The sequence below is a fragment of the Saimiri boliviensis genome, chromosome 1 (genome assembly GCF_048565385.1).
Source record: "Saimiri boliviensis isolate mSaiBol1 chromosome 1, mSaiBol1.pri, whole genome shotgun sequence".
Classification (NCBI taxonomy): domain Eukaryota; kingdom Metazoa; phylum Chordata; class Mammalia; order Primates; family Cebidae; genus Saimiri; species Saimiri boliviensis.
In genome coordinates this window covers 202,106,534-202,132,363 of record NC_133449.1, presented here as the reverse complement: position 1 = coordinate 202,132,363, position 25,830 = coordinate 202,106,534, and the positions used below count along the sequence as shown (strand labels likewise).

General features: G+C 40.4%; 1 protein-coding gene and 1 pseudogene across 1 annotated transcript in view; both read right to left on the bottom strand.

Annotated features, from left to right (window-relative positions):
- Positions 1–25,830, bottom strand: part of FBXL17 (F-box and leucine rich repeat protein 17) — a 533,735-nt gene that overhangs the window by 227,107 nt on the left and 280,798 nt on the right. The gene's annotated exons all lie outside the window — the stretch shown is intronic.
- Positions 9,045–25,830, bottom strand: part of LOC104651886 (large ribosomal subunit protein eL34-like) — a 40,081-nt pseudogene continuing 23,295 nt past the window's right edge.

Here is a 25,830-nt window from a genome sequence, read left to right as displayed (position 1 = left end):
GCAGGAATGAACGCCACTCAGCTGCTGGAGGTTGCCAATAAAGTCTATGTGAATCAAGACCTACAAGCACAAAGGGAGGCAGACAAATGGATGAAGCAGAAGGTGATGCATTTGGCAATGGCTCTTAGCTGCCCTGATCCGACCTGGTGCCCGGTTCCCCTCTGAAAAGTGGGGAAGTCCGAAAGCCCGACTTACAGCCTGATCAATGCGCCTACTGCAAAGAGGTGGGGTACTGGAAGAACGAGTGCCCCAAGCAGGCAACCCCAAGTGGGGCAGCCCCTAGAGGAAAGGCGAAGTGCTAGTCAGAACCTAACCCGGCCCACTTGATCAGTTTGGCCGGGACAGACTCAGACTACGACAGGCCAGGCTCTATAAAACTTGGCCCCTGCGAGCTCATGGTCAAGATGAAAGTTGGGGGCTACCCAATAACCTTTATGGTAGACACCGGGGCAGAGTACTTGGTTGTCACCATTCCTGTTGCCCCGTTTGGCAACAGGAAGTCTGCCATAATAGGAACAAGAGGCAGCCAGGTAGAGCCCCAGCCATTCTGTCAAAACTGAATATGTCAATTAGAGGGACACCAGATATGCCATGAGTTCCTCTACCTGCCAGAATGCCCTGTTCCCCTCTTAGGGAGTGACCTGCTAAGTAAACTGGGGCACAGATTACCTTTGAACCAGGAGGGTCAGTGAGTCTGACTTTGGGTGAGCCCAAAAGGGGCCTGATCCTGGCGGTCACTCTTCTGCATGAAAATGAATGGAAGTTGCACACTGTCAAGAGGCCAGAAGAAAAGCCACCAAAATTTCTACATGCCTTCCCTGCAGTATGGGCAGAAAAGAACCCCCCAGGAATGGTTAAGGCCAACGTGCCACTAATTGACCTCAAGCCTGGAGCCCTCCCTGTTAGGCAGAGACAATACCCGATACCTCTAGAGGCCCTTCTGGGAATGCAGGAACACATTTCACAGCTCAGAAAAGAGGAAATCCTGGTTGAATGCCAGTATCCCTGGAACACCCCTTTACTGCCAGTCAAAAAGCTCAGCAGGGGATATTGCCCAGTGTAGGACCTGAGAGTGGTTAACACTGCCGCAATCACCCTCCATCCAGTGGTTCCTAACCCATATACTCCCCTCCAAGGCTTCGTGGTTTCTTTGCTTGGACTTAAAGGATGCCTTTCTCTGCCTATGACTGGCATCAAAAAGCCAGCCACTTTTCACCTTCAAATGGGAAGACCCCCAAACATGAAGACACAACTAACCTGGACTCATCTACCCCAAGGGTTCAAAAATTCTCCCGTACTGTTCGGCAATGCGCTCACTGCAGACCTAGCTGCCTTTCCATGAAAGGACCTCAACCACATACTGGTGCAGTACGTGGACAACTTCCTCCTTGCCAGCAGGAGACAAGATAACTGCTGGGAGGGAACCGAGGCGCTGCTGCAGCTCCTCACAGAGGTGAGATACAAAGTCTCATGGAAAAAGGGTCAAATTTGTAGACAACAGGTGTGGTACTTAGGGTTTGTCATCACCAAAGGCCACCAGTCCTTGGGACTGGAGAGGAAGAAAGTAATCTGCTCCATGCCCACTCCCAACACCAAGTGGAAACTCTAAGAGTTTCTCAGGGCAGCAGGCTTCTGTTGCATATGGATCCCTGGCTTCTCAGACATAGCAAGATCCCTCTATGAGGCACTAACTGGGCTGAAGGATAACCCCTTGAATGGGGTAATAGCCAAGATGCAGCTTACCAAAAAATCAAAGCGCTACTCCACTGTGCCCCCGTGCTAGCACTTCCAGATGTTACTCAGGAATTCAATCTATTTGTTCAAGAGAGGAACAAAATGGCGCTTGGGGTCTTTACCCAAACTGTTGGGCCTTAGCAGAGACCAGTAACACATCTGTCCAAAGAGCTAGATACAGTGGCATCAGGATGGCCCCCTTGTCTCCGAGCCTTAGCTGGCAGGGTTATTCTGATGAAGGAAGCTGACAAATTAACCTTGGGCCAGACTGTTCATATCAAAGTGCCCCACTCAGTGTCCACCCTCATGAACAGTCAGGGACATCGATGGCTCTCAAATGCCTGTCTAAGCCACTACCAATGACTTCTATGTGAGAACCCGCAGGTCACCATTGAAACCATGTGTGGCCTGAACCCGGCGATGTTCCTGCCTACGGAAGAAGGATCTCTGGACCACGACTGTGAGAAAATGGTGGGTGAAGTTTTTGCTAGTTGGCCAGACCTCAAGGATTCTCCAATCTCAAAAGCAGATTTGAACCTGTTCACCGATGGGAGCAGTTATGTCCAAAATGGAGGTCTGTGGGATATGCAGTCACCTCTGCCACCAAAGTGATCGAGGCGGCTCCCTTGCCCAAAGGCTAGTCAGCACAATGGGCAGAATTATATGCCCTTATCCAGGCCCTGTGCCATGGAGAAAATGAAATGGCCAACATCTACACTGATTCCAAGGATGTCTTCGCAACAGTCCACGTACACAGGGCAACAGACAAGGAAAGAGGATTACCAACAGTAGGGGGAAAGGAAATCAAAAACAAGGAAGAAATCCTCAAATTGTTAGAAGTAGTTTGGAAACCCACAGAGGTAGCCGTTATACATTGTAAGGGCCACCAAAGAGGAACAGATCTCATCTCCATGGGAAACCAGCTGGCTGACCAAGAAGCCAAAGCAGCCGCAATGCAGAAGATCCAGCACAAACCCCCACCCATTTATTCACAGTCATCCCTTGGCTCAGCGAGGATTTGGGAAAGCCAGAGTACTCCAAGGAGGAAAATAAATGGGCACAACAAGAGGGGGCAAAACAGAGCACAGAGGGATGGTGGGTACTCCCTGATAACAGACCTTTGGTGCCCAAGAACCTGGCTCACACTGTCATTACTCATGCCACAGTCTCACCCACCTAGGCAAGACTGCCCTGGGAACCCTACTCAACAGATCTTACTAGCCTGCACACTCCCTAAACTTTGTGTTGCAGTGAGCAACCAGTGCCTAGCCTGTGCTAAGAACAACCCCACACAGCAGCTGAAACTCGTTCCAGGGGTGCAACGAGTGGGGAGCTACCCCTTTGAAGACATAGAGGTGGACTTTACTGAAATTGAGCCCAGTAAAGGGTACAAATACCTACTGGTTCTTGTATACACACACATGGGTTGGGCCGAGACACTCCTGACCAAGACTAAAAGGGCCAGGGAAGTAGTAAAAATCTTACTCTGTGAGACTATTCCCCGATACGGGTTTCCACTCACCCTACACAGTGACAATGGGCCAGCGTTTGTCACAGAGATCATCCAAACTCTTACCAGCACACTCAAAATTAAATGGAAACTCCATACAGCCTATAGGCCACAAAGTTCAGGGAAAGTGGAGCACATGAATCGAACCCTAAAGGTTACACTAGCAAAGCTCTGTCAAGAAACCCAGGCTTCCGAGGTAGATATGCTTCCCCTAGCCCTGCTATGGTCACAGTGTACACCAGGATCCACTGGCTACTCATCCTTCAAAATCCTCTTTGGGAGGTCCTCCCCCAACTTGGTCAGCAAAGTATGGGGAGACCTCAGACAGCTAGAAGAAATAGACATATCATCTCAGTTACAGGCATTGGGAAAAATACTGTCCCAGGTCAACCAGTTTGTAATGGAGAGAGCACCCATCTCCCTAGCCAATCCAGTACATCCCCCCTTCCAACCCCGGGACCAAGTCTGGGTAAAGGATTGGAAAAAGGAAGTCCTCCGACCTGTCTGGACAAGGCCCCATACTGTAATCCTTGTCACTCCAACTGCTCTCAAAGTTACAGGAATCATTCCATGGATTCACCATTCCAGAGCCAAAATGGCCTACCCAGACACTTCACCAGACCTGTGGACCCCACATCCAGATCCCCAGCACCCTCTGAAAATCACTATCTGGTGAGCTGAATCCTGAGGACTCGTCAACCCTGCTCTAGTCATACAACCGGAAGCTGACTAGTCAATGCACAGCCGAAGCTTGAGGAGTCTTCATTGAATAAGCAAATGTGGACTGAAATCTTAATATGTGGTGCTATTTTGGCAGTACTTACTGTTCTGCTATTGTGCTCTCGTTGTTGCCATCCCTTGAAGGATATTCCTTGCCCATGCCTAGTGTACAGTGTTACTTTCTATTTTGTTCATGATGGCCTTTATGGCAAACTTAGTAAGGGGGGGATGTTCTAAATAACCGTCTTATTTACACCTACACTACATGGATGCCTCTGCTGTCAGCCTTGCTTCTTCCCCTCCTCCTTCTGTGCGGGACCCTGGTTCACTTGCACCCATCGTGCCTGGAAACATGCAAAATCAAAGGCATTTTCATCCCTTACTCCTATATGAAGGCCACCTGCTATAAGCAAGGCAGCCCTAAGCTCTGCACAGGCCTGGACTGAAAAACCTATTGGACAGGAAAAATGAGAAAATCTTATTGCCCAATAGTGAGATACCGCAGGCGGGGTCAGGACCAGTGCTGGACCTATTACACCTATTATGGGATGTCAAACAGCTCGGGGGTTCAGAACCAGGCCCAAACAAAACAAATCCAAGAGGTTAAAAATAAACTTATTAAACTAGCCAGGGCTACACGTAAGCCCTATTGAAACATAAGTCTCTCAGCAATTAGAAGGCTTACACAGCCCTTAGAAACTGATGTCCAGTTGACTCAAATTCTAAACACAGCTTATCAGTATATACAAGGGGAAACTAATCTCACTAACCCTTGCTGGTTATAACTCCCCCTCCAACAGGGAATATTTATGGTTACTCCAGTCTCTTATCGTTGGAATCTCTCCTGGACAGAAGCCAACCAAACGGCTCTGCTAGGACTAAGAGCCGAGAATGTACTCATAAAGGTAGAAACCAACCTCACCTGTGTCCAGAGTCCTGGAGGGAACTTGCCAGTCGGCAACCTTTCAAGCCTCCTTTGTACTACTACTATTAACCTCTCCAACGCGGAGGTCCAGTGTCCTCCCCCGCCCCCAGTTATCTTCTTCTATGTGGCAGACAGGCATATACTTGTTTAGACAGAAATTGGACTGGAGTATGTATCTGAGCATTCTTAACCTCAGAAATCTCAGTTGCAAAAGACCAAGAAATTGAGATGGCTCTAAATCCCCGCTACCGGTCCAAACAGGCTGTATTGCTTTCCCTCCTGGTAGGAATCGGCACAGCAGCCGGAATAGACAACAGGATAGGAGGCATCAGCACTTCAGCCCCCTTCTTTCATAAACTGTCCCGGGAACTCAATGAAGACATGGAAAGGGTAGCCGACTCCCTAATGTCTTTGCAAAACCAATTAAATTCCATAGCAGCCGTGGTTCTGCAAAACCACAGGGCCTTGGACTTACTCACGGCTGAAAAAGGGGTACCTGCCTTTTCTTGTAGGAAGAATGCTGTTACTATGTACATCAGTCAGGAATTGTAACAGGAAAGGTCAAGGAACTGAGGGATCCCATTCAAAAGTGACGTATGGAGTTAGAAAGCCTCTGGGGCTTCCCAGGACTCAGAGCTTAGACTCAGTGGGTCCTGCCTTTCTTAGGGTCTGTACTGATGCTTTTCATGGCCCTCACTTTGAGCCCCTGCCTAGTCAACACACTCCAGCACTCCATCAAGGCCACAGTAGTCAAGAAAACAACAGCCCAACTGCCAGCTCTCCGGGGTTATCAGCCACTAAACTCAACTGAAATATAAAGGTGATGCTCTATATAGTTCATAAAAGAGCATCAAAGAGGGGAATGAAGTGAAAAGTTTGTGAAAAATCTCCTGATTGCCCGACTAACCACCACTATCTGCTTCTGTATGCTCGATTCCTGCTTGCTCACTAGGAAGTCCCTTAAGAAACTGCCACGTTGCCTGAAACTTTGAGTTACTCACCCTGCTCCTAATCTATAAAAGCTGTGTGCTGTTCCAGGCTGGCGGGTTCAGACCTTTGGGTACAAACCCGTCTGGGCCCACTGGTGTAATAAACTGTGTTCCTCCAACCCTCTGAGTGCCATTTGGGTTTCTTGTCAGGTGAAATTCTTCCACAACAGCTGGAGAGAAAAAAATATGTTTCAAAAGAAAATTATAGGCCTGGTATGATGGCTTGTGCCTATAATCCCAGCAAGCTGGGAGACTGAGGCAGGAGGACCACTTGAGCCCAGTAGTTTGAGACCAGCCTAGGCAACAAATGAGACCCCAACTCTACAAAAAAATCAAAAAATTTACCAGATGTTGTAGCATGTGCCTGTGGTACCAGCTACATATGAGGCTAAGGCAGGAGGATCCCTTGAGCTCAGGAGATTGAAGATGCAGTGAGCCATGTTCACACTACTGCACTCCAGCCTGGTAACAAAGCAAAACCCTATCACAAAAAAAAAAAAAAAAAAAGAAAGAAAGAAAAAAGAAAACACCCATTTTTGTATTGGTCCATTGTTTTTGAGTTTTTATTACTTGTCTACAATTTAGACTGAATCCTGAATTCTTTCCTGGCTACAAGTCTCCAAACTTGACATTTTCAAATTGTTCTTCCATTTCTTCTAACTTTGAATCACTAGAAATTAAAACTGTGTTTTTCTTAAAGCCCAGAAAACGGAAGCCAAACAACTTAAATAAACTTCGGGAGAACGTACACCAACTTACATAAAAATAGCCTTCATGTCTGCTGCTGTATAGACTACTCAGAAAGTTCACTTAAACACCTGATTCAAACTATAATCCAGAAACATCTGTCAGATTACCACTATAATCTGAAGATACTTCAGAGGCTCTAAAAAAGCTAGTCTATAGACTACTCCAGACATTAACCTTTGTTTTTCTTATGTTTCCACAGAAACGCCTCTGGTTAAAAATCTGTTTGCCAAAGGCCGGGCGCGGTGGCTCAAGCCTGTAATCCCAGCACTTTGGGAGGCCGAGGCGGGTGGATCACGAGGTCGAGAGATCGAGACCATCCTGGTCAACATGGTGAAACCCCGTCTCTACTAAAAATACAAAAAAATTAGCTGGGCATGGTGGCACGTGCCTGTAATCGCAGCTACTCAGGAGGCTGAGGCAGGAGAATTGCTTGAACCCAGGAGGCGGAGGTTGCGGTGAGCCGAGATCGCGCCATTGCACTCCAGCCTGGGTAACAAGAGCAACACTCTGTCTCAAAAAAAAAAAAAAAAAAAAAAAAAAAAATCTGTTTGCCTACATAATATAGAGAAGCCTCACCCATCTGCAATGCCACCACCTGGACTGAGACACAGCTGTTCAACTGAACAAATCTATTTTCAGGAGTAAGAGACTGATTCAAGAATATATGAGATGACATACTTAAATTTGCTCTTTTTTGCTTATCTCAAGCCCTTTCCCTTGTGTATCTCTAACAACCTTTAACCCAAATCTCTCCAAAGCTATCAGCTTGGTTGTCATATGTGAAACTTTTTAAAGTTTCGAAGTGGGAACTGAAGGAAATCTAAATATTTTACTCCAAAATATATTTCTTTGACATATTTTGAGATGACTGTCAGAAAGCCAGTCAACAGAAGTGGCCCTGCAAAGCTGTCTTTTGTGAAGGAAATTTGCATCTGTAGAGAATCTACATTGATGCAGGCAGGCCTTCTCTTGTGGGTATCTAGGAAAGATTAACTGAGAGTCTGACACCTTAAAGATCTGAAAGAAACATTTACTCTCTATTTTCTCTGAGGGCTGCTACCTGTGAGGTTTCATCTACATAAAAAGACTATCTTTGCTAGCTAAGGCTTCCTCTTTTCTCCCTCCCATAACCTACCTTGCCACTGATTTATCACCATTACTTGTTTTTGGCTAAGCTCTGAGCCTCCATTCTTTCTGTAACCTCAATATTTTAACAGTATATAAGCTCCTGTACTCCAGTGTGAGGTCGGGGGGTGGATTGGGTAATCACTGTGTGATGCTCCCTGTGTACAGATTAATACATTGTATACCTTTTCTCTTATTTATTTACTTATTACTAGAGACGGATCACACTCTGTTGCTCATGCTGCAGTGCAGTGGCACAGTCAGCTCACTGCAGCCTCAATCTTGCAGCCATGAAAGATCTAATTGTTTTCTGTAGAAACGGGTCTCACTGTGTGGCCCAGGCTAGTCTCAAACTCCTGGGCTCAAGTGATCCTCCTGCCTCAGTCTCCCAAAGTGGTGGGATTACAGGCATGAGTCATCATGCCTAATCCCTATTCTGTTATTAATCTGCCTTTTGTGAGTTGATTTTTCAGTCAGCCTTCAGAGGAAGAGGGGAAGGCCTCTACACATGCTTATCAGAAAGCTAGGTGATTCTTTTTTTTTTTTTTTGAGACAGAGTCTCCCTCTGTTGCCAAGGCTAGAGTGCAGCGGCACAATCTCAGTTCACTGCAACCTCCACCTCCCGGGATGAAGCAATTCTGCTGCCTCAGCCTCCCAAGTAGCTGGGATTACAGGCGCATACCACCATGCCTGGCTAATTTTTGGTATTTTTAGTAGGGGGTTTCACCATCTTGGTCAGGCTGGTCTTGAACTCCTGACCTCGTGATCCACCCACCTTGGCCTCCCAAAGTGCTGGGATTACAAGCGTGAGCCACTGTGCCCAGCCTAGAAAGCTGGGTGATTCTTAATGAGACCAGTGGGAAACTTTTATTGAGTATCTAGACTACGTTACTGAAAAATAGTTTGTGTAATAATGGATCAAAGTGATCGTGAAACTCTCTCACAAAGGTTTTTTAGAATTTTTGACATATTTTTGAAATAGGAAGCCTAAAGATACAATTGCTGACTACTGATTAAAATAAAATTAGAAATAGTAATGTATTTGATGTTATTCAATACGATGAAAGCCACCGGGTAAAGTTTCAATACTGTTAAAGACAAAACATTCCTTATATATGCTTTAATGCTCTGTATTACAAAAGGACCAGAGAAAGTATGAGAGAAAAATAAAATACCTTTAAACTAAAAAATCATTATTATTAACCTCTGCTTAAAAAGTTAAATGTGTAATTATAGGCTCACTGGAAGAACATAACCAATATAGTTACAAAAAAACTTTATGGTTATTCTGTGGGTGCCAGCAATGAGGTTTTGAGGATTATCTCACAGAGGGTTTAGAAGTAGCAATTGTGAAGTATTTTAGGTTGCATAAAACAGGTATGTCTCATGTTAACTACTCAGCAATTGCAATGGGCCTAATTTACACAACAATTTCTTAGAAGTTACTCTTTTGAAATGTACTGTGTGATTAACTGACTTGGCTTCAAAAATGGAATGTTGTTTCTACATTTTTGTTCACTTCAACCTAATACCCCCTAGAGCACAGATCCAATTAAGAATCAAGGCAGGGAGGCAGGCCTTGCTTAAGCACAGTGTTTTGGTATTACACAGCACTTCTGTATAGGATTGAACACTACCACCTACTTACTGTCTGCAGGCACTAGATTTATTCCGTGTATCACTGTGACACTGTGAATATGGCTGATGGAACCCATAAATATGAGTTAAAGCAAGATCTTAGCAAAGAACTACAACCAGATAAATTTAACTTATGGTTAAATTTTTGGTGCTTTTAAGAATAAAAGCCTACCTACATCTAAAATTTAATTTTCACATAGAAATACAAAGGATAATGATCTGTTCTATTAATTATTTACATCTATAGTAAGAATAGAATTTTCCTCTGAAATTAATGTTTCCAACCAAATTGCCATCGGGTAAATGATTCTTACGTTTCAAAAGCATTTACATTTCCCATCTTGTTCAGAAGTCATGCACTTTGTCAGTAAGGCAAGATCTGGAATCAGTAGAGTCATATACCAAAATTCATGTTATTGATGATAAACAGTCAAATGCTGTAAAATATTTGAAGGAATCCGAGCCAAGTATGAGTGACCAAGGTCCAAAGCAGTCTCAAGAGGTCCTGAAAACATGTGCCCAAGGTGACTGGGTTACAGCTCGAGTGTACACACTTTAGGGAAACAGAAGTTACAGGCAGACATCAATCAATATATGTAAGGTATACATACATACATTGGTTCAGTCTGAAAAGGCAGGACAATGCGAAGTAGGGGTTTCCAGGTGTCGGTGGAGTCAAAAATTTTCGAAATGGCAATTGGTTGAAGGAGTTAAATTATTAACCAAAGACATGGAATAAATAGAAAACAGTATCTGAGTTAAGATAAGGGGTCCTGGGGACCAAGGTTCTTATTATGTAGATGAAGCCTCCAAGTAGCAGGTTTGGAGAGAATAGATGTTAAATGTCTCTTATCAGATCTAAAAAGGTGCCAGACTCTTTAATCTCTCCTGGATCAGAAGGAAACCTGGAAGGGGAAAGAGATTCTCTACAGAATGTAGATTTTCTTCATAAGAGACAGCTTTGTAAGGCCATTTCAAAATATGTCAAAGAAATATATTTTGGGGTAAAATTTTGACCAAGGCCTGCTATCTGTCATGTGATATCACACTAGAGTCAGGTTGGAATTTCGTATCTTATCACAACAAAAACTCAGTTTTGTCAGTCTTAGATCTCTTTTTAATGTTAATCCTGGACAGTTGTGCCTGAATTCCTAAAGAAGGAGAGTATAAAGGCATGTCTGACTCTTCCTTCCCACCACAGCCTGAATTAGATTTTCAGGTTTACTTTAGAATCTCCTTGGCTGAAAGGAAGGATTGATTCAGTTGGTTGGGGAGCCTGGAATTTTATTTTTCATTTTACAATGTGAACATAGCATTTATATTTTGAGAAATTAGGGTTCCTTACCATTAAGACTGCTTTTTCTAAGGTAAGAACCAGTAACAGGATCTCCTTATACCACATATTCAAATATTATTCAAGCTTTGCCTCACAGATAAATGTCCAAGTCATTCTTCCAGGCCCCACTCCACCTGTGCTTGTCCAGCTTCCCTCCCCATTCTACTTCCCTCCAAGTAAATTTATAGTCTGCTGACTTAGCTGAACATCACACTCTGGGCTGCAAGTTCATCAAGAAGGAAGGAGTGAAGCCCAACTCTCAACTCTTCATAGAGCAGGAGAAAAGAGGCTTCCTATTAGATAAGCCTCCAGTATTGTTACCAACACAGAAGCCTAGTAGGTGAGAAAACATGGAACCAAAAGGTGCACAGGCTCAACTATAATCATGCCTCTGTCCCAACAATCTGACCTTTGGAAAGTTACTCAGTGTCTCTGAGCCAGTTATATATTTACATAGGAGGATACATGAAAAATAAGGAGGATTATTAAAGAAGATTTCTTAAAGTCCCCCTCTGATAAAAAAATGCTAATACTATAATGTGGAAAGAATAGCAGTTGAACCAAGGACAGTGGGCTCAGGTTTCCTGGCTTAAATCTCAGCTATATCACTTCCTAGAAATATGACTATGGGTCTCTGATTTCTGATTTCTTTTTTTTTTGGAGATGGAGTCTCACTTTGTCACCCAGGCTAGAGTGCAGTGGTGTGATCTCAGCTCACTGCAGCCTCTGCCTCCCAGGTTCAAGCGATTCTCCTGCCTCAGCCTCCTGAGTAGCTGGGATTACAGGCTAGTACCACCATGTCCAGCTAATTTTTGTGTTTTTAGTAGAGACAGGATTTCACCACGTTGGCCAGGCTGGTCTCAAATTCCTGATCTAGTGATCCATCTGCCTCCACCTCTCAAAGTGCTGGGATTACAGGGGTGAGCCACTGCACCTGGCTATGATTTCTTATCTCTAGCACAGTAATACACCTTATAGCATTGTTATAAAATTAAATGAGTCAATATTATCTACAAGTACTTAGAATAACAGCTGACCCATATCAAGTGCTCAACATGTTTGCTATTGTCATTGTTATTCTAAAAATTTCCAGTGACATACAGGTATAAGCAGCCACCCAGCATGCTGCCTCTATTTCCCAGCAGACAACATTTTACAAAGTAGCAATCTCTTTGCTTTTTCAAGTTTTCTTATTTCCAGTCCTGGAAATATTCCTTTATAATCTGTAAGGTGTGGTAGAACATGAACCCCAATGATAGTCAAGAGTAATCATCTACAGATCCCTTTTTTAAAACATCAAAAAAAAAGTAATAATCAAACAATTATAACATTATTGTTTTGTTTCCAGTCCCTTTTGCAGAATTTATTTCCTCATCTTCGTATGACTGAACTTTCTGTGACCATATCATGTTTGGCCAAAAGAAATATAAAAAGACTGTAGAACAAAAGTGAAATAGCTGAATTCTTCCAATAACTGGAGGTAAGTGGAGCCTTTCAGTAGGATTGGGATAATAAAATTTGTTATTTAAAGAAATGTACTTTTCAATCAGCTATTTACATTTATGTTGTGTAGCAGTATTGCTGAAATGCTATAGAATTAATGCATTATTTTGCCCTTGTCCATGACTGAAGAGGGGAAGATACAAGAAAACTGAGAAATTGTAACCCCAAATAATAATCAATATTTAAGAAGGTGTAAAATAGTAAAAATATTTAATGTGAAAAACATCCACCTAATAAAAGGAAAATAAAGCAAGAAACAATCCATCTCCATGGCTTTTCCCTCACCCTCACCTCAGAGCACACAGACACACAGACACGCAGACACACACACCCCTGCACACACACACACACACACACACACACACACAGAGATATTAAGAAAGCAGCTTCTTTTATCATCCACATAGAAATAAAATATTTTCCATTCTTTCCTTAGCTCCACGTAAACTCACAAAATACTGCTCCCTGGGGCTTTATAACTTGTGAAACAAGGCATTGTCCCAGAGTTTATTTGTTTGTTTGTTTGTTTTGAGACAGGGTCTTGCTTTGCCGCCCAGGTTGGAGTGCAGTAGTGTGATCTCAGTTCACTGCAACCTATGCCACCCAGGTTCAAGCTATTCTCGCACCTCAACCTCCTGAATAGCTGGGACTACAGGTACATCCCACCATATTTTTTGTGGCTAAATTTTTTTTTTTTTTTTTTTTTGAGAGACAGGGTTTTGCCATGTTGCTCAGGTTACTCTTGAACTTTTGGCCTTAAATAATCCACCTGCCTCAGCCTCTGTAAGTGCTGAGATTACAGGCCTGAGCTATCATGCCCAGCAGCCTCAGAGTTTATGAAACCGTGTTAACTATAGATGGCTTAATGCATACTGGAAATGTAAATATTCTCATAAAATACAATTAAACATAACCCAAAAGAATATGGCATAACAGCAACAAAACAGAACTGACAGCTGTATCCAGGGACCAGGGCCTGGAATCCTTACTATGTCTCCACAGCTTGGAGACTGGTGCTCAGCATCATCAATATGAAGGATCTAACTGACACCCAAGCTAGGATGGAAAACAAAAGCAACTTTGAAAATGTAAAATAGTTTCAAACTGATTTTCATAAGAAAGCTGGAAAGCTCAGTGTGTTTAATCGTTTTTACTTAGCAAAGAATTTATCTTTCATATTCTTATAAAGTGGCTTTCTTCTGTGTTATCAATAAAAACTAACACTGACCTTCCTCTTGGAAGGTTAAACTTCTCGCTTGTGTTTGAAACGCTAGAGTGCCTTTTCTCAGAAGAAATGCCACATATACGTGCCGCAAGCAATGAAAAAGAATACACCATCTCTCCGACCCTTCATTAGTCAGAGGATCTTGGCAACAGCAATGCTACTTGTATACGGTCTCTGCATGAAAAACTTGTTTTCAAAGGTAACCTTGCCAAGGGCTATGTTCTGTCTTGGCAAAAGGAAGCAAACTTTACTTTTCTACCAATCGGTTTGCTCTGCATGAGAAACAGGTGTTAAGATATGAAACAGGGGCTTGGAGCAGTAGCAAAATAAAACTCACCCAAAATAAGTTTCATCTGGAAAAGAAACACAACTCAGAGATAATAAGCCTGCAGGGCCAACATGTTTTTGCAAAATGCAAATCATGAAAACTGGTTAAGGGATTAAATGCTCTTTTGCAAAAATGACCATGGAGATTATAATCATTAATTAAATTCATGTAAATAATTTTCTGAAAGAACTCTCCCTTTTTATCTCATAGGTTTCAAACAGCCTAATGGTAAAAAGGTTTAGTCTCAGAAGAGATTTTCTAATTAAAACTAGAAATCTGGTATAATTAATAAGTGTCAGCCTGTAATCTCAACCATTTAGTAAAGGCAGAGAAATCCAATGCTGATGTTTTGTGGGAAAAAAAAAAAAAAAAAAAAAAAAACAACCTAATAAAGTCTCCAAGAAAATGAAATTTTTATAGGGTCTACTTCCATCAATACAATAAGTGTCCCAGATGGGACTAGGAACTTCTTAACATAGATAAATATTTTAACACTTACAATTCCTAAATGCCAGTTTTATTCGTTTCTCTTTTCTCTTTGGAGTTGCAACTTGACCCAAAAGAAAGCTTGCAGTGATTTAATTTGGGTTTACATTTTTGAATTATCTAAGCTCCTTGATTCTTTCACTTTTTTCCCTCAATTATCTTCACCCAGAGGTGACCCAGAGCACAAAAGACAAGATGAAAGTCAAACATATCAATTTCAAATTTTGACTTCATAGTCTTGCATAGTTCCTCCTTCCCTTCACTGGATGTCCAATTCTATGACAGCTTTAGTCATAAGTTTGTATAAGTTTATAAAAGTTATAGCTTTAAAAGGGTATAAAAATTTTAGTGTTTATAAGTTTAATTTGACCCACAAGTAACAGTTCAAAGAACAAAGATAATCGGTTTTTAGTAACTAAGTTTTTTGTTTGGTCTAGAGTTATGCCCACACAGGTAAAGGAAACTGATTATCATCTTACAGCAACACAGACAGAAGAATTTGCCAAAAATCCATTTCTCATTGTTTGTTGGTAGTCTCCCCTCACTAGTTTCTCACTGGGAAACCAAGGCATTCCAGGACAAGTTGACTCTACTAGTGGCTCAAAGAATAGATGGCTGAACCTAGGCTAAGCTAATTATTGCCTTCTTTACCTCTGCCACTATTCCAAAACCATGTGGTCCAGGCTGAGCTTGTCTCAGGACTGTGCCTGAATACTGTGTGCTGTTGGGGCTCAGAACATGACACCTCAGTATATGGTACCTTAGCATGCTGCATACTTTGAACAACAGAACACTATGGCTGGGTGTGGTAGCTCATGCCTGTAATCCTAGCACACTGGGAGGCAGAGACAGATAGACTGCTTGAGGCCAGGAGTTTGACACCAGCCTGGGCAACATAGCAAAACCCAGTATCTACAAAAAGTACAAAAAAATTTAGCTGTGTGTAATGGCATGCACTGTAGTCCCAGCTACTGGGAGGCTGAAATGGGAGGATCGCTTAAGACTGAGAGGCAATGGCTGCAGTGATCCGAGATTGTGTCACTGCACTCCATCCTGGATGACACAGTGAGACCCTGCCTCGATAACAACAATAATACAGAACATTGGAAGAGCCTTGGAAGCAAGGTCTTTCTGACCTTCTCTCATATCTCCTGCCCTTTTTCTGCCCTACCAAAGTTATTCATAGAAATCAGAATTTTTTTTTCCACCATGGAAGATCATAGAAACTGGAATTCCTCAACCCCAGAGCAAACCATAAAACCTAGAAAGGTCACTCTCTTCCTTCTCCCTTGAAGATCCTCATTCCAGAGAAGTCCTGCCCCATAATCAGAAATAAGAAATGATACACAAAGAGGCCAGGAAAAATTTAAACAGACAGGCCTTGGTGGGTTCACCCACCCTCCCAACTATTACCATTAGATTGTAGCCTTTTATCCAATCACATTTCAACACAGCTGTCTATCCTTCATCAAACCTTAGCATAAAAAATAAACAGTTTTTCTGGATCTGTGGGTCTTGATTTCTGAAGGATCCATGTCACATAAAACTCTGATTAAATAAATTGTTTTTTCTCTTGCTAACCTGTCTTGTTTTATAGAAATGTTGGCTATGACCCTATAATGCATGAGGAAAGGTATCACCCCCTTTCACCGCTACAGTGGCATACCACCAGATGGTCTTTCCTCTCCTGGGCTGGATGGTATGCAGATGTGGGGCCTTAGTCACCTTGCTACCAACAGAAAGGTCGGCTGCAGCAAAAGCACACTGAATAGGACATACACTTTCCATACACCATCCAAGCTCTGAACAGGACAACGTTCAGAACACTCTGGAGAATGGAGCTGGAGCTGACAGATTAAGGAAATTCTGAAGCCTACCAAAACCCCGGGCCTCTGTTTACATAAGCCTATTAAGTCCTTCACTGGATAAGTGAAAGTTGTTGCTTTTAAAAGATCCAAACCAATTTAAATGTATACAAGTATTCAACTCAATTATGTGAAGATTACAATATGCTGTGGTAGAGACAGATGCACTGCTCAGATCATTCTTCAAATAAGGACTTGCAGCCAACTACTGGGTGAGGCCAGCCTCTTCCAAACAGCAGCCTGCAACAGCCACTGAGTGAGGGGGTACATAAACACTCATCCATGTCAACCCAAAGCAGGACGCTCCAACAGGGAAAGCTTGCTCGAGAGTTCCTGTTGGGTTGGCCAAAGCATTTCTGTGATTGCATCACAGTTTGAATTTTACCTCTGTTCAATCCTTCTTCTTTCATACTTTCTTTTATGGAAGTTGATCCCTAGTAAACATCTTATACCCCAATCTCCATCTCAGTGCCTGCTTCTGAAGAATCCAATAGTAACATACAATCTCTTTTTTCACATTATAACATACTTCCACATTATAAAAAAAAAGAAAGCAGAAAAAAGCAATTAAATACATATGAGAAACCACATGTAAACAAACAATATGCCCCATCCCTCTCTTTTTCAACCTTCCTTATAGCCACATACAGAACTAATCTTGGTAAGTCAGAAAGGCATTATTTAATAAATTGAAGTAATACAATTAAGTTTGCTGAAAACCTACTTAAAATTGAAAAGGCCTTTGTGGAATCTATTTCTCATGAGTCACCAGTTTTGCTTTAAAAAAAAAAACAAACTGTAAATGTTGCAACAAGAACCTTTTTCTCATTATTGCCCGCTTTTAAAGGCGATTTGATGTATAATCTGGGTAAGATTTAAGTATTTAGGTTATGGGAAATAGATGTTTTCAGTCAAAATTTGCTGTGAAGCAAATTTCTTTTAAGTGAATCCATTTTTAATTAACTGCCATTGTAAAGTTGAAGATCAATTGAACAATAGAAAGATCACACCTGGGATTGTAGGTTTCTTTACAACTAATATATTTAAAGGTATAAATAACTTTGATAAAATGATGATTTAGGGATTCAAGTCTCACTGCCTCATTGAAACATTTCTTGCTCTGATCACCAAAGACATTCATTTCACAAAATCCATGGACATTCATCAATCTCTTTCTGTTGACTTTTCTAAAGCATTATCATTCCCTTGACACTTTTCTTTGACTTCTACCACACTATACTTTTCTAGTTTTATTCCCACTTTTCTGCTTCTCCTCTATATACTTTCCAGGCTTACGCCTGTAAAACCAGAATTTTGGGAGGCTGAGGCAGGCAGAAAACGACGTCAGTATATCGAGACCATCCTCGCTAACACAGTGAAACCCCATCTCTACTAAAAATACAGAAACTCAGCTGAGCATGGGGGCAGGTGCCTGTAGTCCCAGCTACTCATGAAGCTGAGGCAGAAGAATCGCTTGAACCTGGGAGGTGGTAGTTGCAGTGAGCCGAGATTGTACCAATGTACTCAAGACTGGGTGACAGAGTGAGGCTCCATCTCAAAAAAAAAAAAAAAAAAGAAGAAGAAGAAGAAGAATGTCTTTCTCCCTTCTTTCTCTATTAGCAATCTCTGGTGTTCTCAGCTATACTCATGGCTATAAAGCAGCACTTATCCACAGATCACTGATACACAGATATGCATAATCAACTTATACACAGATTACTTATATAACATTTCAAATGAATGCCTCAAAGGCACCTCATATTCTACCTGCCAAAGAGTGAACTTTTGACAGCCCTCCTCCCAAGCTGCCTGTCTCAGAGAATGGTGCTCCTATTCATCCTGTCATGAAAAATCCAAACCAGATAGTCTTAGGTAAAATCACTCTTTCCTTCACTGTCTCCACATATTCAGATCCATCAAGTTCTGTTGGTACAGCCTCCAAAACGTATTCTGAACACTATTCACAATACACTTTTCCCAATCTCTACAGGCTCTATCATAAAACAAAATGCTCTCATCTCTCACTTGGACTGCAATGACCTTCTAACTGGTCTAGTGGGCCAGTTAGAATTTGTGCCCCTTGTTTAAAACATTTCAGTGAAAGCCCCTGCTATTGGGGTAAAGACCAAAAATCTTAATGTGGCTACAATGAGCTGCATCTCCTGGCTTTTGCCTCAATCTCCATCTGCACTAAGCTCTTCCTTTTCCCTGTACCTGGCCACAGGAGCCGATTTTCACTGTTATTCCTACCATGGACCGACCCTTAGCACCTGTATTCCTTCTGACTCAAATGCTCACCACTCTCCCATACCCATCCCCACAACCACCCCTGCTTCTTCCTTAAATCTCAGCTTAATCTCTACCTCCTCAGGGAAGATTCTCATGGTCCTCCGACTCTGGACCTACTTAATATATGCTCAGATCCTTGACGTCAACTACAGGCTTTCCTAGGAAAATGTTTTATTTGTTTGTGATTATTTGAGAAACCTTCTTCCCCATAGACTGTAAGCTCCTAAAAGGGCTGGGACTCATAGCTTTTCTCCCCTTGTTTAGTTTTTGTTTTGCTCAACATTGCAACTGAGGCTCCTGACAAACTGCCTCATACACAATAGGCACTCAAGAGATATTTGTTAAAAGAATGACCAAAGAGTTAATAAATATAAGTAGAATGTTGTTGTTGTTGTTGTTGTTGTTTTGTATCGAGACAGGGTCTCACCTTGTCACCCAGGTTGGAGTACAGTGGCACAAACAGTTCACTGCAGCCTTGACCTCCCGGGCTGAAGCAATCTTCCCACCTCAGCCTCCCAAGGAGCTGGGACTGCAGGCGCGTGCCACTATACGAGATAATTTTTGCATTTTTTTTTTTTTTTTTTTTTTTTTTGTAGAGACGGGGTTTAGCCATGTTGGCCCAGGTTGATCTCGAACTCCTGAGCTCAAGCAATCTACCCACCTTGGCCTCCCAAAGTGCTAGGATTACAGGTGTGAGCCGCCACGCACCACAGGAAAGTTAGTTTTTCATGAGGGTATTTTAAGGGGTTTTCAAATGCCTGGTTGTATTTTATAGGTTTAACATGAAAACGAAACACACAGTCACTATTACCTATTTTTGTTTACCAAAATAACCAATTATTTAACTTGTGCCACTAAGGTTTTTTGTTGTTCTTGTTGTTTCCTCTGTTGGGTGGGCATGAGGGTGCTGATTAAAAGAAACTCTTTTCTTGCCTTCTTGATTTAACTGAAGACTATCAAAATGTGACGTTAGCAGAGCAAGCTGTTACCACCAAACAAAACCTCACCATGTACAACTACTTTTCTGTGTGAATCAAAATTCGTCTCTACAATGTGCAGCCTGGACAAAATACAGAAACAAACTGAAAGCTGAGGCTAACAGCATATTGCCACGGCTATTCAAAGCACATAATATATAACTAATACCAACAACAGTATTTAACATTTATTGAGTCCTTCCCACAGATCAGACCCTTTGCTACTTATTTAAATGGCCTCATTTTTTTGAATGCTTTGAGTAAATGTTATATGCATTTGACTTTGTATGACAAAATTACAGTAATAAAAAATCACATTTCTCTGTTTTCTGTGTTGGTGTTTTGCATACACTTTGACTTGGAAAGGGAGGTCTGCTTTTACTTTTTCCTTTAATACACTACCCACTTGGGCATTTTATTGCAGGTTTCTCATTATTATTTGCTTCTCTGCTGTTTGTTTTATATGAACCTTACTTTTTCTCTAAGTAGGTTGTTAAATATGTTTCTTGAGAATGGGAATCAGGGCTTATACATTCCCCCTACTTCTTACACACAAAACACCCTATACACTCCCCTAAAACAAGGCTTGGCACAGCAGGACCATAGGAAATGAACTGCTGCTTACAGAGTGGATTTTTAACTTAATTTGTGAATTCCTTAAATCTGCATTTTGCTTAAATGCATTTCACTGAAAGTGAGGTACATATAGTAATTCCCGTAAATTTTTAGTATTCTCTAATCTTAACATTATGTTGTAGATTATAATAATACGTGGGTATCAATACAAAATATTTATAGTTTTAGTAACAGTAAAATAATCTATAACAACATGTTTTCTTTGTTAATTTAGGTGTCATACACCTCTGCCTGGACAACACAGTATCTGTTTATTTTCTGGCATTAGATTTGAGACTTTCCTGTAATCTGCCAGGCTGAGAAAAGTACTACTTTACATACTAAAACTTATTGGACTACACCACCAAAAAATTAGCTAGTGTCATTGTTGTAATTTAAGATCAGAGAGGCTCTATGAAGCCTTTTCCTAGTATGCTGGACCAGTGGAAGTCTGGACTTTTTCGAATGACCCTTAGCATTCCAGAGAAAGGTGGATATAATGAGAGTAGATAACACTTGGCCTTCAGAAATGAGAGAGTGAGGCTGCAGTTGCTGAATGGTTTTTTGTTTTTGTTTTTTGAGGCAGGGTCTCACTCCTGTTGCCCAGACTGGAGTGCAATGGTGTGATCATGGCTCACAGCCTCGACTTCCTGGGCTCAGATGATTCTCAGCCTCCCGAATAGTTGGAATCACAGGCACGTGCCACCACACCTGGCTAATTTTTGTAGTTTTAAGAGACAAGGGCTTTCACCATGTTGTCCAGGCTGATCTCAAACTCCTGAGCTCAATCTGCCTACCTCAGTCTCCCAAATTGCTGGGATTACAGACATGAGCCATTGTGCCTGGTGAGTTGGTGTATCTTTTTTGTAAATATGGAATTTACAAAATTTGGAGTTGTTTTCTTTCTATTGCCAAGAATCATTTTTAGGTCTCATTAAATGCTTTCCCCGAAATGAGTACATAGGCAGCCCTTTTCAATTACACACCCAAGGGATGACTATTTCCCAAAGGGAACAGAATGAAAATAAGTAGTAACTACTGAATTTGTGCATACTGTTAAGATGTATGACATATTTTGAGAATTTTGATATTCTTCCTTTGTTTTGAGGAAAGGACTGTGAATGGAGAGACTGAATATGGTATACTCTCTTTGATTCCCCATGTAATAGAAACACATAATCAATGTGTGAAATAACTATACAGAAAATCGGCAATAGAAAGGGAGAATAAAACATTCTTCTAAACCATTCATTTAGACCAATAACAAAATTTAACAATTAATATTTTAACCTTATACATATGCAGACCCCTTTTTTCACCATATTAGCCCTCTCCCCATACATGCATCAGGCATACTTCTAAGCACCCTTCCAGAGAGTAAATTAAAATTCAATTTTTATAATTTATTAACAAAACCAGTAATTAGTTTACTATTGAAAAATGCCATTTTCTGTATTTTACATGCCATAACCAACTGTTATAATGTTCCCACTAAATATTTTAATATACTTTAAAAAAACAAAAATGAGTAGTTTAGTGCAGACAGTTTATCTTCCCCTGGAACTACTGCCCCCTTGAGTTCTATTAGAAAACTCAGTCGTGCACCACCCCTCACTGCATTTTGTCAGTAAATTATCAGTGAAAAACAAACTTTATGAGGAAGCAAGGTTGACTTCACTGATGTGGAGCATTAAAATGATTACTAAAGAAAATTTCCTTTGAATTTCTAATAAGAAACTCATCTTGAAAAGCTGAAAAGGTAATTTACACTACTATATATTCCCTAAGGGTCACCAATGAAAAAATATTTAATCATACGGTGTTTACTGTCTCAGAAGAATTTCCTTTTCTACTTATTCAAGTTCACAATCCTACACTGACAGTTTTTAACATCTTTTTATTTAGTAATTTTGTTGCATTTATATTGGTGAAGATAATATGCAGACCTCAGAGTTAAGTGGGTGGATCTGTCTAAGGGTAAGTACAATAGAATAAGATTTAAAATCTTTAACTCAGTGGGGTGTCTATGTTTTATTCTAATGCTTAAATTTATTTCAAGATGTAATGTAAATGTATGATAATGTAGAAAGAAACAGTGTGATTTTTAAAAATCAAAGTCATTAAATACTTGGAAAACTACAGATTCAGGATGTTGAAGCTTGAACACATCTGCATGTACTATAAGCCTTAATTTTAGATGTCTATATTCCCCTTTGTAGTTTCTTGATTACCTGTTCTAAAATAATAGCATAAAGTCTATGGATTAAAAATCAAAATCTGTACCTCCGCATAGTATGGTCTCTGAAGGCTGAACAGTTAAAAAGCCTTGGGCTCTTCAACTTTAAATGGTTACTTTACTAGAACACAGGCATAAAACGCAATCTACAGTTCATAGCAGCGTGTGCTTTTTTCAGTCATTGTTTTGTGCAAATTAAGCTCTCTTGATCATTCAGTTAATAAAAAAAAATGTAGAACATGAGGGAAACGCTCTTCTGCACAAATTATAAAATCATCATTCTGATAAAAAGGATGAAATTAATTATGTATCTCTGTATACCTTATGTCCAGAAACTTGTTCAAACTCTGGCATACAAAGGAGGGGTGACTACTAGGTGATCCTTCATACAAATGCCAGCAGGACAAGTGTCTAACACTGTGTAACAATTTTCCATTATTTGGAGAAGAAATCCAGAAAACTTTTTCCTATTCACATTCATTCCATCTCTCTTCAATATATTTAAAGAATACTGAAACTATTCTTAAACTTCATCCTGCTCATTCACATGAACAACATTTACAAGTTCCCCATTCATGTATAAAAACAGGTCTGTGGACAAAAAATATAAGGTTGCAAATGTGCTCCTACTATTTTATGAAAGAAAGGTCTTTTTGTAATTGAAAATAGATCCTTTCAAAATCTGCAAAGGGCCCTCACAGTCTGCTCTAAAAATGTTATTGTCTAAACCATTTCTGGGACTAATTATTACATTATTTACTATGATTTGGAATCTCATGGAGGCTGAAGCAAAAATAAAAATGAGTTTAAGAGCCTAAATTTTGAAAGATTATATCAAAATTGACAGGAACAAGGATGCAAAAAAATAAATGAGTAACCGACTATGAAAAATCAACTTAATGTTTATTGTGGCAAGCCTATTTCTTATGCATTTTATCAGAGCATTTCAAAATTGGTAGGAAAGCAATCATCACACTGAGGAAAAAATTTGCTTCTCTGGCCAAATACGATAAGTAACATATTTAGCTCTTCTACTTTGTATAGAAGTGAGTCCTCTTAAAAAGCAAATAAGTAATTTATAACAATCATTTAAAAATCATAATATATTTACATTTGGGGGGGTTCATGAGTTTTTCTTCCTACTAATAGTTGGCATTTTCCATGTGTCCACCAGAATTCTACTTTTAACAGTCCCAAATTAACTTTTATAAATACCATCAAATGGTTAAAAAAAAAAAAAAACTGTTTACTTACAGTATGAAAATAAATAAAGAACCGAGAACAGATATCAGTGGGAACCTCAGATGCTTTCTCACTTAATATGTGGTATTTATTTAACCTTTACCACACTTAGGAAGAAAGAGAGGGCTTGGTATTTATGCCCACTGTGTGGAAAAAATCTAAATAAAATTTAAATAAAGTATTTTAGTAAGCTATTAACAAAGAAATTGTTGAAGAAGTCTCTTCCAGTCCTAATCTTATATATTGTATAGGGTAGATCAGTAAGTAGCTAACCAAGTAAATTAACAAAATGTTATCTAGCATCTGTTTTGATAATTTATTGACAATTTAGATAATTTTTTGATTCTTCAACAAATCTTAACAATATTTGGTATATTAGGAATATATAATGTGTTAGGAATCCATTATATATAATTTAGCAATTTTATTATTAGACCAGAGGCAATAAATGGAAAATTTACTTACATTATATTCATACTAAGAACTAATATGATAAATGGCATCATTCATAGAGTTTTCACGTTTTAAGTCAGATGCCAGAACAAAATGACACAAATTCGATTGTTTGAAAAGAACTAGGAAATTTTATGGAAAGAACTGTCTTCACAAAAAAAGAAAAACAGATAAATCTATTTCCCAGGCAGGTAAAATCATTGTAAGACATGGACATACTCTATATGCCAAAACACAACTTCTAAAAATATAGATAAAATTGTTTTTTAAAAGTTTAAAATTCTAAGGAGCTAAAACTGCTCTGAATCTGTTTAAACAGCATGATTACCATATCAATCTAGTTATCTTCCTAGATATAGATTCAGTGTTTTAAAACTCTTACTCTTGTTTGCAATTCCATAAAGCTAAGGAGTCCAAAAAAATGTGAATGATTATTGCAACATAAAATATTCTGATTTTGTTCATAAATGTTAGTTATCCTTTGCCTATGTACTGAGTGGCTATTTATTTAGGCATGAAGAGTCCACACATGGAGCATTAGCAAAACGATTTTTCATCTCAGTAAGAAGCCATTAATTCATTATCAATAACACTGATCCTGTGCAAACAGAAAATACAGTGTTTTTCAGACATGAGCAAGAACAGCTCTTAATTTAGGCAGTTACCCACAGAGGATGATCTTAGTGTTACAAGGCCCATTTTCTCCAGAATACCTTTGGTGGCAGTTCAAAATTAACACCAGATGTATGGGAGATGCCTTAAAAGACCACTGGAATATGTGCTTATGTTACCCTGGAATGAGACAATTTGATTGACAAGCAAGGGAAAGTGTAATGGGACCGAGAAGGAGAACATAATCAAACTTTCTTGCACTCACTGGCTCAGCTTAGGATGAATCAAATTATCCAGAAGTAAACTCCAGAAGAACAAGAATTTGGCATTAAGCAGACAAAATCGGCTTTTCTTATTTATGGGGTGTGGGATGCATGCAACAAATGTGCCTGGATGGCCAGTGAGTATGGAAGGAAAAGGATCAAGAAACAAGGAGCTGTCTGAGCAATGGGAGGACAGTATGAAGCTCTGGTTTAGGGCAGGCAGGCCTCACAACAATAAGTGAAAGGCAAGGGAAGTATGTCAAACTTAAGCATCCTGCTTCAGGCTTTGCACTGGAAGTTAAAAAGCTCCTATAGTGTGTTGATGAATGAAAGAGTGGTACAGATTTAAAGGCACCTGTGAGGGACATTTAGCTAGTTTACTGATGAGTCTAGTAGAACTAAGGTTATACATGTATTGACATGGTTTGGCTTTGTGTCCCCACCCAAATCTCATCTCCCAATTGTAATCCCAAGGTGTCAAGGGAGGGGCCTGGTGGGAGGTAACTGGATCTTATATAAGGGCAGTTTCTTCTATGCTGTTCTTGTGATAGTGAGTGAGTTCTCATGAGATCTGCTGGTTTAATATATGGCAGTTTCACCTTCGTGTTCTCTCTCTCTCTCTCTCTCTCTCTCTCTCTCTCTCTCTCTCTATCTCTCCCTCTCTTGCTACCTTGTGAAAAACGTGCCTGCTTCACCTTCTGCCAGGATTGTAAGTTTCCTGAGGCCTCCCCAGCCACCCAGCCACGTGGAACTGTGGGTCAATTAAACTTCCTTGGTTTATAAATTACCCAGTTTCAGGTAGTATCTTTACAGCAGTACGAAAATGGACTAATACATATATATATATAATTTGGACAAAAGTCTGCCACTATGAAAGTTGTACATAGCTCTAATATTCTAGTTTTTAACAAAAGAACTAAGCGATTCATTTTTGCATGACTGACTCTTTGTCAATATTCAGATCTCAGCTTAAAGATTATTATATCTTCAGAGATGTCTTCCCTGACCA